Source organism: Zingiber officinale, chromosome 10A (assembly GCF_018446385.1).
Source record: "Zingiber officinale cultivar Zhangliang chromosome 10A, Zo_v1.1, whole genome shotgun sequence".
Classification (NCBI taxonomy): Eukaryota; Viridiplantae; Streptophyta; class Magnoliopsida; order Zingiberales; family Zingiberaceae; genus Zingiber; species Zingiber officinale.
Genome location: NC_056004.1, coordinates 73,372,026 through 73,385,303, shown reverse-complemented (window position 1 = coordinate 73,385,303; position 13,278 = coordinate 73,372,026). Strand labels below are relative to the sequence as shown.

The window sequence follows — 13,278 nt, the reverse complement described above, 5'->3', positions numbered from 1 at the left end:
CGAATTCCTGGATTCGTCCCAAAATTTGGGACGAATCCAGAATTCGTCCCAAACCTAAAATTATTTTAAATAATTAAAATGAAACATGTAAGGCTTAAATATGGACCTAGAGACCTCGGAATTTGATGAAACAAGTTTCTATGCATTGGTATCGTTGAGCTAATCGTAAATACGTCATCATCCATAATTTTTAATTATTATTTTCAGTAATTTGAATTTTTAACACCAAATAAGGTCAAATTGGGATTAAAAAATTCCAAATATATATATATTTGTTAAAAAATATTTTTATTGATAGATTTATGATCATGACAATGAGACGAGCACATAGAAACTTGTTTCATTAAATTCCGATGTCTCTAGGTCCGTATTTAAGCCGTCCAAGTTTGTTTATTTTTTAATAAAATGATTAAATTTTTGGGACGAATTCTGGATTCGTCCCAAATTTTGGGACGAATTCCTGGATTCGTCCCAAAATTTGGGACGAATCCAGAATTCGTCCCAAACCTAAAATTATTTTTAAATAATTAAAATGAAACATGTAAGGCTTAAATATGGACCTAGAGACCTCGGAATTTGATGAAACAAGTTTCTATGCATTGGTATCGTTGAGCTAATCGTAAATACGTCATCATCCATAATTTTTAATTATTATTTTCAGTAATTTGAATTTTTAACACCAAATAAGGTCAAATTGGGATTAAAAAATTCCAAATATATATATATATTTGTTAAAAAATATTTTTATTGATAGATTTATGATCATGACAATGAGACGAGCACATAGAAACTTGTTTCATTAAATTCCGATGTCTCTAGGTCTGTATTTATTCCTTTTGATTTTTTCCCTTTTTTATTAAAAAAAAAATAAATTCTGGGACGAATCCAGGATTCGTCCCAGATTTTGGGACGAATCCAGGATTCGTCCCAGATTAGGGTCGAAATTGGGAACAAAAAAATTTTGATGCTAATAACCCTATGTCTATATCCCATTCCGATTCTTGTTTTCTTCCCCATTTCTTTCTCCCCCGTTCCCCTTCCAACCTGCGATTTCCAGGGTTTCGGCCACATCTCCAACCGACGATGGCGGCGTGATATGCGACGACCGCTTGATCTCCGGCCGTGGAAGGTTTTCGATTGGTAAGCCCACTGCTCTCGAATCTCCAGGCCGCTGCTTGGCCGGCGTGTGGCTGGCCACTGCCAGGCGCTGGCTGGCCGGCGTCTGGCCGCCGGCGTGGGCCTTGCCGTGGCTAACCGCCGTCTCCCTCTGCAGCTGAAGAAGAAGCCCAAGATCATGCAGCAGCATCTTGATGTAAGTTTCCTATAAAAACATGCTTGTTTTCCTAAATTTGGTTTGATTTCTCGCACTTGACTTAGGATTGATCTCTTTTCTGCTCTTTACCATTGATATGCGCCTTCTCTTATGCTTGATTTGCCTCTGCAGTATTGTTTCCCTGGTTTATGGCTATCCAAGATAACTCCTCGATCCTACAAAGCCAATGAATAAGGTTAGTTTTATTTGTCCTCGATTCTGCAAGGGTTAGAGATCGTTGATGAGGGTTTTAGTTCTAGAAACTAGTAAGAGCTCAGTTAAATGATTTTAGATTTGCCATTTATTTATTAAGAATCGTTTCAGATAACTCAGAGACTCTTTGACGAGATGACTAATCAAAATGGTATATCCAAATCTTTGCTAAGAAATCAACACCAAGTACATTGTTCAGGATTTCATTGTGATTTCTTCAATAATATGTTTTTAATTTTTAGTTTCTATTTTTTTTAATGAAATGAGAATTGAATTATTTGTAGAAAATATTGACTTTCATGCGTATTAATCAGTACATGTTTTCAATTGCAGACATGTGTTCTTATAGTCCGTATACATTGTGAAGGTTGTAAGGATAGGTCAGGAAGAAGGTGCAGAAGGTTCAAGGTAAGTTGTGGGGTTCAGTTGTATTTTATTCGTTGTTTAATTGGTTTATTGTTTGGCTGGGTTCATGTGGTACATGGAAGCAATAAATAACATATTGTTGTAGGAGCTTTGTTGATTCTTTGAAAATGTGAACTCAATTTTACTCTGTTTCAATTATGTTTCATATTCTGTTATTTACTTGAGTTATGCTTGTATTGTAATTCAAAGAAGGAAAATGTTTGTCTGGCAAACTCTATATCTGAAATGCATAAATTTGGAGCAATCTATAATATCAAATGGTTCTCATACTTTGGCACATGAATCCAATGATTTGGGTAAAAAAGATAAAAAGAAGAAAGGAACAAAAAGAGGAAGGCACTTTGATAGAGATTCTCGAGCTACTAATCCAGAGGTTCGTTTGGAGTCTCTAACTAGGCAATATGAATGAAGTCTCTAATACTCTAACTTTATTTTTGTCCTGATTTGATAATGTTGTTTGTGCATGTCTCAATTTGGTGTGATCTCACTGTAGTTGAAGACAGCTGTATTTGTTCACCTCTTTTCGGTATTCCTAAGTTCATTAATATGCATTTACTGATCTATATATACAGTTAGCTTTAAATAATTATGTTATAGTTGTTTAATTATATAAAGTTAACTTTAAATAATTATGTTAAAGTTAGCTTTAAATAGTTGTTTAATTGTGTTCCTTCTTTTGATAAGCTGCTCTTTCTTGTTTTGTCTTCAATGATAATGATGCATAAAAGTTCTGAATTTGATCTATGTACAGTCTCAAAACTATATAGATACATAAAAGTTCTATATTTCATCTAGAATTACATCACACTATTCTAAAATTCTTTACTAGATAACGATGCATCCTCCTACCTTAATATTTTACAAAGAGTTGTTAAAAATGTGCTAAAGTTATTCATATGAAATTGTCAACTAGTTAACACAATGAAAGGAACAATTATTTTAAACATCCTTTAGTTTACATTAAATACCAACCAAAGACAAAACTATAAATTCAGCAAATTAAAATGAAAAATAAAGTTAACTAAGTGAGAAAATTTGAACTCTAATACCATACTTCACAAGATCTCTCTTTTTTTCTCTCTATATGATGTGCCAATTATATTAGGTTGTATCATAGTTACGATACATGTACTTAGCTTCAAAATAATGCTTATAATTTTATTTACCGTTGCTATGACATGGATGATTCATATCGTTGGTAAATATGACTTTTATTAGAATTAGGGCTTTTATTAGAATTAGGGCTTTTATTAGAATGTTTAAGGAATTTCACATTTATGTTTTGTTTCCAATTATTCTTTTTACATGGCCATATCGTATACTATTTACAATATTTCTTGTTACACATAATCTAGTTTATTTGTTTGTTGTTATGTAGGCAAAGGAGATTTGATGGGGATCAAAGATTTTGTGGCACACGAAGATGACTATATGTATTCTTAGTGTTGTTGGATGGATGATGGACTTATAAAACATTGGGTTGTTGAACTTGTAAACTTTGTTGAACAAGATGGATTTTATAAACTTTGTTGAAATCTTTATATTTTTTGAATTATGAGTTGATGTGTTGAATGTTAAATTAGGATGTGTTGAATGTTAAATTAGGATGTGTTGAATGCATATTATTTGTTATTTGAATTTGGTTTTTATGTATTTGGATTGTATTGCAGAAATAAATTGAAGCTGGAAAAAATATTTGATATAGGGACGAATTTGGCAACGAAAATGATTTGTCCCAATTCTATCGTAATTTGGGATAAAATTATTTTCGTCCCAGATTCTGGGACGAATTCTGGGAAAATTCGTCCCAAAATTTGTCCCAGAATCTGGGACGAATCTACAAAATTCGTCCCAAAATTTGTCCCAGAATCTGGGACGAATTCTGGGACGAAAATTGATCTTATGATTATCAAAGAATTTGGCAAGTTTTTGTTGCCAAATTCGTTGCCAGTTTTGCAACAAATTTATTATTCGTTGCAAACTTAGGAACAAAAATGGCAACAAAAAAAATTTTGTCACCGAATTTGTCCCCAAATTCGTTGCAATATTAGGGACAAATTTGGCAACAAAATATAATTTGTCACCGAATTCGTCCCCAAATTTGTTGCAAAAATAGAGACAAATTTGGCAGAACATTTATGTGAATTCGTCCCCAAATTTGTTCCTAAGTTTGCAACAAAAATAATTTTCGTTGCAAATTTGTATACTTTTTTGCAACGAATTTGGGGACGAAAATTTTATTCGTCGCCAAATTCGTCCCCAAATTCGTTCCCAAATTTGCAACAATCCCTAATTCGTTCCAAAAGTTGGCATCAACCATTTTGGGACGAAAAAATTTTCGTCCCAAATTTTGTCCCTAAAATTTTTGCAACGAATTTTTTTTTAAAATTCGTCCCTAATTTTGTCCCAAAATGTCTTATTTTTTGTAGTGAGTCTAAATAGCATACTAAGTTATGTATATTTTCATGAAATTTATCAATGTAAAGAAAGCAATAATAACTAGCAATTAATATTACTAAGCATGCAACGTGGCAAAAGGTGAATATCAATTCATCTCAGGATCAACACAGAGGAGGTAAATCATGGACGGTTACTAGCCTTTAGAATAATAATTAGCATATAAGAGAGACATTTACCTCGGCTTTGTCGAGATTTGAACCCTAGACTTCATGATGACAATACTTCATGCGTTAATCACTAGACCATTCCGAGATGACTACTAAACATGCAACATGCCCTTTAAAGAAAATAATAAGCAATTAATATTACTACTTTAATCATATTAGAATAGTCTGAATATCATTTTAACGCATGTTTCATGAAATTTATCAATATAAAGAAAGAAATAACAAGCAGCAAATAATTAATATTAATAAACATGCAACGTGTTATTTAAAGCAATTAATATTACTTTTTTAATCATATTAGAATAGTCTAAGTAGCATATTAGGTTACGCATGTTTCATGAAATTTATCAATATAAAGAAAGCAATATCAAACAACAATTAATATTAGTAAACCTTCAACGTGCTATTTAAAGCAAACAATAGTATCTATGCATACCATAGTGTATATATATGTACAGACTAAACAAGAGTTGATAGGGAAAAACAAGATAAAATAATGTATAAAAAAAAATAAAAGCTAAAGGTCTGATGGTTCTTCCTCTATTAACTATAATTTCCAGCCAAGGTCCTCTAACGTACCATACCCGTACGTAAACCCTTAAAGAAGATAAAAAAACACCTCAATACATAATATGTTCTTTACACTTAAACATGGTAACGACGTATTATAGGATCCATTTAATGTATATAAAGCAGAGGTACAGAGCGTGTGGACATTGCCACCAAATTTCCAATGTCTCTCTCTTTCTCCTTTAAGATAGGGACGGACGACAGCTTCCTCTCTTGTTTTTTCCCAAGTTTCTCCCCAGCTTTCTCTCCTATGTCCTATTTATTAGTTGTTCCAAGTCTAAGTCCAAAAAAATATTTCTCAATTTATTGTCAAGTTTATCTATATATTTATAGCTCATAATTTGTTCAAGAATCAAATAATTTATTATCATATATTTTAAAATCCTGACTTAATTAGCCATGTCATACACTTATTTCCAATTGTACCTCGTTCAAGAATCAAATAATTTATTATCATATATTTTAAATCTCATCCATGACTTAATTTGCCATGCCATATATTTATTTCCAATTATATATATATAATTATTAGCCTACGGACTTCTTATTATGGAATCATATGGACCGCTCATATGGCATATCCCCGTCATTATATGATTCTAAACAAAAAATTACGTCATTTTTTTCCCTTAAAATCTATTTTTCTTCCGCCGAACCCCTCCTCATCGTCGACCCTCACCAGCCCTCCCTTGCCGCGCCCTGCCCTCTCTCGCTGCAACACCTTCCCTCTTCAGCAACGCCGCCAGCGACGCCGCCCTCCGATCTGAATCCGCCGACCTCCAGCTTGCACCACATCTTCTTGATATCCGTGAAAGTGCAGAAGGGTCATCCTCAGAGCCTCGCATTGGCGGGGAGGGGGCATGGAATATGGCGGCAGGAGCTCCAGCGGAGAGGCTGAGCCTTAGGAGGGGCGTATTGGGAGGGGAAACACTGCTAGGGTTAGGATCAGTACGCGGATCTGAGAGCATAGGGTGCATCTTGGTTCGTCGCTATCTCCCAAACTACCATGAGAACTGAGAAGCGAAGAGAGACGAAGGAATGTCAGCATAATACATCACTTAGAAAACTAGTATGGATTTGTGCATCTTGGGCATCAGTTGTCTTGTTAAATTTGATTGTATTATGCTTTGTTTATGTGATTCGTTGTATTTTCTTGCTGAATCCAATTGAAAATTTTGGGTTTGTTTCAAACCAAACTGAAATGGTTCTGGTTGGGTTTCGATTTCGATTTTTCATTAAACAAAACTTTATTTAATCCCACTAACTCCTATACCTCCAACCAAGGTGTGTGTTTTGGTCATACTATTTTTACACTGTTTTCCTCTATTGTAAAGCTAGTCTTCCTCTTCGGTTGGGACTTCGTTTGGAATTTTTTGAATTATTTTTGGGTGTGTGGAATTGTAGTTACTTGGATGTGGAAGAGTTATATTTCAAACATGTATGAAGTTTGTTAATATCTGTACAGGATATGTTATTATAAAATGGTAATGATCTTTCTGGTGTGCAAGTTCTGGTAAAGATAAGTAGATAATGTGATGATGTGCAATTGGTAAATTCTGAATTACCTTTTGGTGTGCTGGACTTGTATGGCTTATTGAAGATGTTTGCAGTGTTGTGCCAAGGAACATGTGTGTAGTTTCGTGGATTGGAGTTGGAAGCTTTTAAAATTTATGTGGGTACTTGATGATGTTATGGTGGAGCTTTCGTGCCATGGTGTCTGTGTAGAAGTTGAGGAAGTGCAGGGTGTGTTGGGAAGTTTTGGCTAATGTTTTGTTAGTGGATAGTCTGCAAAGAAATTGGTTTCAAGATTTATGAAGCTGTGGAATTCTAAGTATTTGCTGGATTTCATTATTGTGCTATTGGCTGTGGATTTCTTATTTTTGTACTCATGGAGGCTTTTCAAAATGGAGAATCGATATAATCCTTTTATGCTGATACTTAGGGGCAATTTGGATTGTAGGTTTCATATGGGATTTCTTTTGTATTTACACTGATACAAAGTTTACAGAGTTGTTTTGTATTACTATAGAGATCATTGTAAGTGGTTGGATTTTTTGTAAATAAGCTATATTTGAAGGGCAGGTTTGCCCCCCCCCCCCCCCCCCCCCCTTTTAGTATGGTTTTTCCTTTTATAAGAAATGAGGTTTGGCCCCCCTTCTAGTATGATTTTTCCTTTTATAAGGATTGACATGTCTTTTATAAAAAAAAAACAAGGTGTGTGTTTTAGTGAAATTTTGAATTATGAAGTATATGAATAGTGACTCTATTCAATTAAAAATTTGACAACACTTTGTGATCTGTTGTTGCATAGACAATCATTATCATCTCAAACTTAAGGATAGAAAAGAGGAAAACAATCACTTGACAAAATTTCTTGGCATTCATCATTAAGTGTAAGTAAACAAAAGGACAATTGTAATGTACTGAAATAATTATGTCAGAAACATGGCCTTCCAACTAAATCACAACAGGATGTTACGAATGTAACCAGCTAGTGACAATTGGAGTAGGCAAGGAAGGGAGCACCAATAGTAAATTTTGAGTGCATGGCAGAGCAAGTAAACAATGAAGTTTGCCTTTCAGATGATAAAGTTCAACCTATATTAGAAATCTAAGAAAACAAATTAACAACTATAAGAAATTTTTCAAACCCAAACATAAACCCGCATTACCAAGCAATGTACATGGAGAATAGACTCCAACTTATTGTTGATATAGTTGTTTAATTAGCTTAAAAGTCACAATCAAATAGCATACAAATCTCTACAACTTGTTCAAGATCCTCTTCCAGAGATTTAGTTGCTAAAACAAAGTGGATTGGAAGAGGAGCCAAATGCAACTGCAACCCATGCACTCCAGAACTATGAACAAGTAGCCAAATGCAACTGCAACCCAGAAATGCATACCAATTTTGCCCCAGTAAATAGAAAGCTTATAGAATCTACAATCTGGAGAGCTATGTCGAGAAGAGGAGTCAATTGAAGAATGTGAGGTAGCCCAACCTACGAGTACAAATGAAGACAAGTGCATAAAATTTTGCTATTCTAATCTAGGAAATGCAACCAAATTGAACATCATATAATAGATATTACCAAATCATCGAAGAACTCTCCAATGAATATAATAGATATTACACTATAAGTTATTCTTGCAATTGGAGATTAACACAGAGATTTGAATCATTTAAACACAAGCGAGATGCAAAAGTAAGAGATAAACTTCAAATATTTCAATGTCATCTACAAAGGGCAACCAGTAAAAATTAACCTAACAACCAGGAATATGTACCTACCTCTTGTGTGCAAAGGATCGCATTTGAATCTCTCTTTTCTTAGGCAATAATGACCATAAACATGGACAATGTCAATCCAAATTGTTGTCTCTCATAGTTTAGTCAATGAGATGCACATCACCACAAGAGAATCTTAAAAATATATAATTTTGTAGCCCTAACTGTTATCAGAGATTTCTAACTCGCATCATTCCTAACTTGACTTCTTAGTCTTGAACAAGGAAGGGCATGAGAAAGAAAAGGATCTGATGCTCTTCCCTGCTTTTTTTATGAGAGAGGCAAATTACTGTAACCAGAGATACCACTAAAAGCTTCATTTGGATAAAAGGAAAAAATCTAGGACTAAATTCTTGGTGAGAGCAAGAAGGCATCTCTGATTAAGAAAACTTGACTAAATTCTCTTGTACAATTTCTAGCATGAAAATAATTCAGAGATCTAAAAATGTATGCATGCTCTAATATTCTGATTCATCACATCCTACATATCCTTGAGACTCATGACATAATGCTCGAGGAAGAAATTAAGGATACAAAAAAGTTTAAAAAGAGAGTACATTTCAGTTCTTTTTCCGAATATCGCATGCAAGTTTTAAGTAAGTCATTGAATTGTATTTCAACAACAAAATATCAAAAAGTAAAGCACTAGTTATCTACAAAAATTAAAAAAGCAAGTTAGTAATTATATTTGCATTACTGATCTAGCTCAATAAAAGAAAGATGAAATGTACTTTCTAATTGTGCAAACAAAGGAAATAGACGATTACCAGTCGTCATAGATAATTACAAATATCCTACCGCATGTTGTTAGAACCTGCAACCATAAAGATAATTATTAACTTTATTTTCTCAATGATCCACTATAATTTAAGAAAATAAAACTTTGATAGTATCAGCTCTAGATGCCAAATTTGTTTCATATGTATCGTCAATGTTGTTATGATAATTATCTTCAATTGATCTGACAATCGACACATCATCATATTTACAAAATGTAATATGATAAAAAGAATTTGAGTTTGCAAGTAAAATAATAATAGAAATATAGAATTAATTGACGCATACCTTTGCTGCAAAATTAGACAGTTGCGCTTGTCATGTGACACACCTCGACGTCCATATCCATGACATATCCTGGATTTTGAGATTGACTTCTCCTTTGATGATTTTAATATTTTCCCACATCCCTTTATTCTTACTGAAGAAGGATCAATAATACCAAGACCTTCATCCATGGATTTCTTCCTTTTACTTCCATCATCGCATGTTTTACTAATGTTTATCTCTTAAATTTTGTTATAGATATAATCAAATTATTTATCCAAGAAGTTTGTCCCCACATCAGTCAAAGATACATCATTAATTAACATTGAAGCTTTATAGGATAACCTCAAGTGTTTCGATATCAAAAATCTTTCTGGATCTAGATCATCGATGAAATTTTGCTTCCATAAAGCATATATTGCTCCAACCTTTGCATCTCGTGTCCATCGTTTGAATATATACATATTAGGTAAATGGACCACTTGGTTGATACGAAAAAATGCTAACATATGTCTGCATGGAATGCCCTCAAACTCAAATTTCATACAACTACACGATATATAGTCCCTCTGTTTGTCATGTGTAAGCACCCTTGGTTTGGAGGAAGAACAACTTTGAAATTTCATCACATGATAAACCACTGAGTCAACTTTTGTAACTGTCTGTTGTATATAATAACCATGATGCTCGCCCATTTCACTTTGAAATTCCAGCCATTTCTTTTTTGTATACAATTTAACAATTTAAGTTTTCATTGTCCAATTTGTTTTAATCTTGGGTTGCTCATTTATATTATGGGTTGCTCATTTATATCAATATGGTTCACAACTAACTCATTATGTCTTTGGTGTCTCAGTGCCCTATTGAAATGGGTGATAAAATTCATCAATGAGTTCTTATTTGAGATATATACCTCTTGAAAAATGAATGTGAGCTTTCAGATCTCTGATTACTTGACATTTCAACACAAAATACATGCCTAAAATATATCGGCACCCACTGTGTCACAATTCATACATCGACGATAACCAATCATTTTTCTATAAGTTAGCACACTTGATAACTTCTTCCCATGACTTCTCAAAATTATCAGGTGTTGTAGAATTTACAATGACATTCTTTATGCTTTGATAATAATTTTGAAAAGTCAAAGGGTCTAATTTATCTGAAAATTTGTTTAGTATGTGCCACAAACAATATCGTTGCACTGTTTGAGGGAAAACTTGTGCAATGGCTTTCGACATAGCAGGATCCTGATTAGTGATGATAATATTTGGTGGACCTTTAGGTATGACTTCTATGAACTTCTTAAGCAACCAAAGAAAAGATTCAGTTTTTTCATCACTTAAAAACTCGCAACCAAAAATGATTGTCTGATGATGATAATTAACTCCTACAAATGGTGTCAAAATCAAGTCATATTTTTTTGTGTTATATGTTGTATCAAATACAACTACATCACCAAATACACTATATGCCCTCCTTGATACATGATCAACCCAAAAATACCTACTAAATTTGTTATTTGAATCAGTCCCGTAATCAAAGAAAAAAGATGAATTCTTCTCTTGTTCGGATGTAAATAATTCGATTAGTGTTTCGGCATCAATACCCTTTTGTTCATCTCTTAGGGTTTTTTTCAAAGTTTCTAATATCTCTTTCTGTGTAACCTACGCCCTCAGGCCCTCCATATTCTATCTCTAATAAATGCATTTGTTGACAAGTTGGTACATTGGCCTCTGAAAATTGTTTAGTTAATGTTTTCTTTGCTGTTGAAACATTACGATGTGAGCGCAATAAATGCACCTTTGATAGAGTCGAGAGTGGATGATTATGGATTTCTATGAAGTTACTGTTGGAGCAATCCCAATGGTCCGCGATACCATATGTTTTGGTGTTTGGGCAAAGAGTTTAAGTTAGGTTTACCCTCGTTATTTGATATATATACTTGAGTTGTGCAGGACTGTAGGTGAGACATGTGACTCAGGTTGACGGCTTCGGGTCCGGTGAAGGATGGAGCATCCTAGGGACCGTAGACAAGACAGCAAGGACAAGGGCCGATGGAAGCGACGAGGCATACGCGAAGGATGGCATTGGGGACGAGCCGCGGGCTTGGATGCATCCGAGGGACGAGAGCCAAAGGAAGTAGGCTTGAAGGCAAGTGGTCAAAGCTGCAAAGAAGAGTCAAGTGAGTCGTGAGGGTCAGAGTGCTAAGAGAAATGTACTCGGGATGGGAACCCTAAGTTTAGGGTTGTACCAATCGACTGGCATTAGGACCAGTCGACTAATGGTGAGCACAGAGAGCTTCTGTGCCCAAAACGGCTGGGACCAGTCGACTGATAGATAGCCGTTGGAGTGCCGTTGGACTGGCACCAATCGACTGTTGCAAGGACCAATCGACTGGTAACGGGCAAATCAACAAGGCTGATTTCCTCAAGATCTAATAGAAGGAGCTTGGGATGGCCAGCAAAGGTTGACGAAATTAGACTTGGTTAAAGCCTAATTAGTAGTCACTAAGTGCTCAAGGTTTCCCTTGTGTCTAAGTGCTTTTGGTGAGTATTGTGGTGAGGTTTCTCCACCCACAAGGAGGTTTAAGCTAGCCGGAGTTTCCGGGAACTAATCCACCGACGGATTGAAGGATCGTCCACCTTACGGACACACCGTGGAGTAGGAGCAAGTTATCTCCAAACCACGTAAACGAACGTGTTAGCAGTTTGCATTTCCATTCTTGTATTTGGTGTTCAGCTTTCTATTTGTGTTCGTTTGTATTCCGCTGTGCTAACATCATAGGAAGCAAGGATTTGGGGGCGCTGTCCATTCAACCCCCCTTCTAGCCGGCCGCAAGATCCTCCTACAAGTGGTATTAGAGCGAGACCGCTCTCCATCGGACTAACCGCCGAGGAAGCAAAGATGACCGGCTTAATAGATCCACCAAAGTTCGAAGGAGGAAGCTTATGGGACATCACCTTTTGGATGGTGAAGATGAAGAACTTCTTCGAGACGGATTGGGACATAATGATGGTGGTGAAAGAGCCATTTGAAGTCCCGAAGGACAAGAAAGGAAAGAAGCTTCGACCACGACATTGGACGGAAGAGCAAACAACACGGTCAAAAGCAAACGATAAGGTAATATCAATTTTGATAGATATTTTGCCTTCTAACGTATTGAGTGATGTAGGTGAATACAAGAATGCCCATGATTTGTGGAGCAAAGTAAAGAAAGTTCTAGGTAAAGAACTTATGCCTACACAAGAAGAAGAAAAATCCAAAGAAACGGATGAAGAAGCTCAAGTAGAGGAGGAGCAACCGGAAGGTGACGAGCACTCAATTTCGAGGAAAAGGAGGAGAAGGATGAAGAAATGACATCCACTAGTGTGGATGAGGAGACATCCTCAAAGGCTGAGGAAGAATCCAAGACAAGTGAAGAAGAAGTCTTGGAAGTCAACCTAGTGAGTACCTCCACCGAAGCAAAGTCAAAAGATCACATTGTGTGCTTCGGGTGCAATGAAAAGGGACACTACAAGAGTAGATGTCCATTGGGTAAGAAAGAGGTAACTCCTAAACTCAATTCAATTCATTTTGAATCTAATTTGAGTTGTAGGAAGAATAAAGAGAAGAAGCACATTAGATGCTTCACATGTGGAGAAATGGGTCATTACCACACCAAATGCCCAAAGAAGAAAGAAATCAAGAAGTTGGCGCATTTGAAGAAATGGGAGAAAAAGAAGAAAAAGAAGAAGAGCTCAAGTCAAGGGGGAGCTTCAAGGGTAAGGGAGGTATACCCTAATTTGAAATGC

At 35.4% G+C, this 13,278-nt stretch overlaps 1 long non-coding RNA gene across 1 annotated transcript; it reads left to right on the top strand.

Moving 5' to 3' along the window:
* The first annotated feature begins 1,255 nt into the window (after window positions 1-1,255).
* Window positions 1,256-2,478, top strand: LOC122027626. The gene is made up of 4 exons (XR_006124478.1): window positions 1,256-1,312; window positions 1,445-1,508; window positions 1,859-1,933; window positions 2,141-2,478. It is a non-coding gene; the product is annotated as an uncharacterized LOC122027626 (long non-coding RNA).
* The last annotated feature ends 10,800 nt before the right edge of the window (window positions 2,479-13,278 follow it).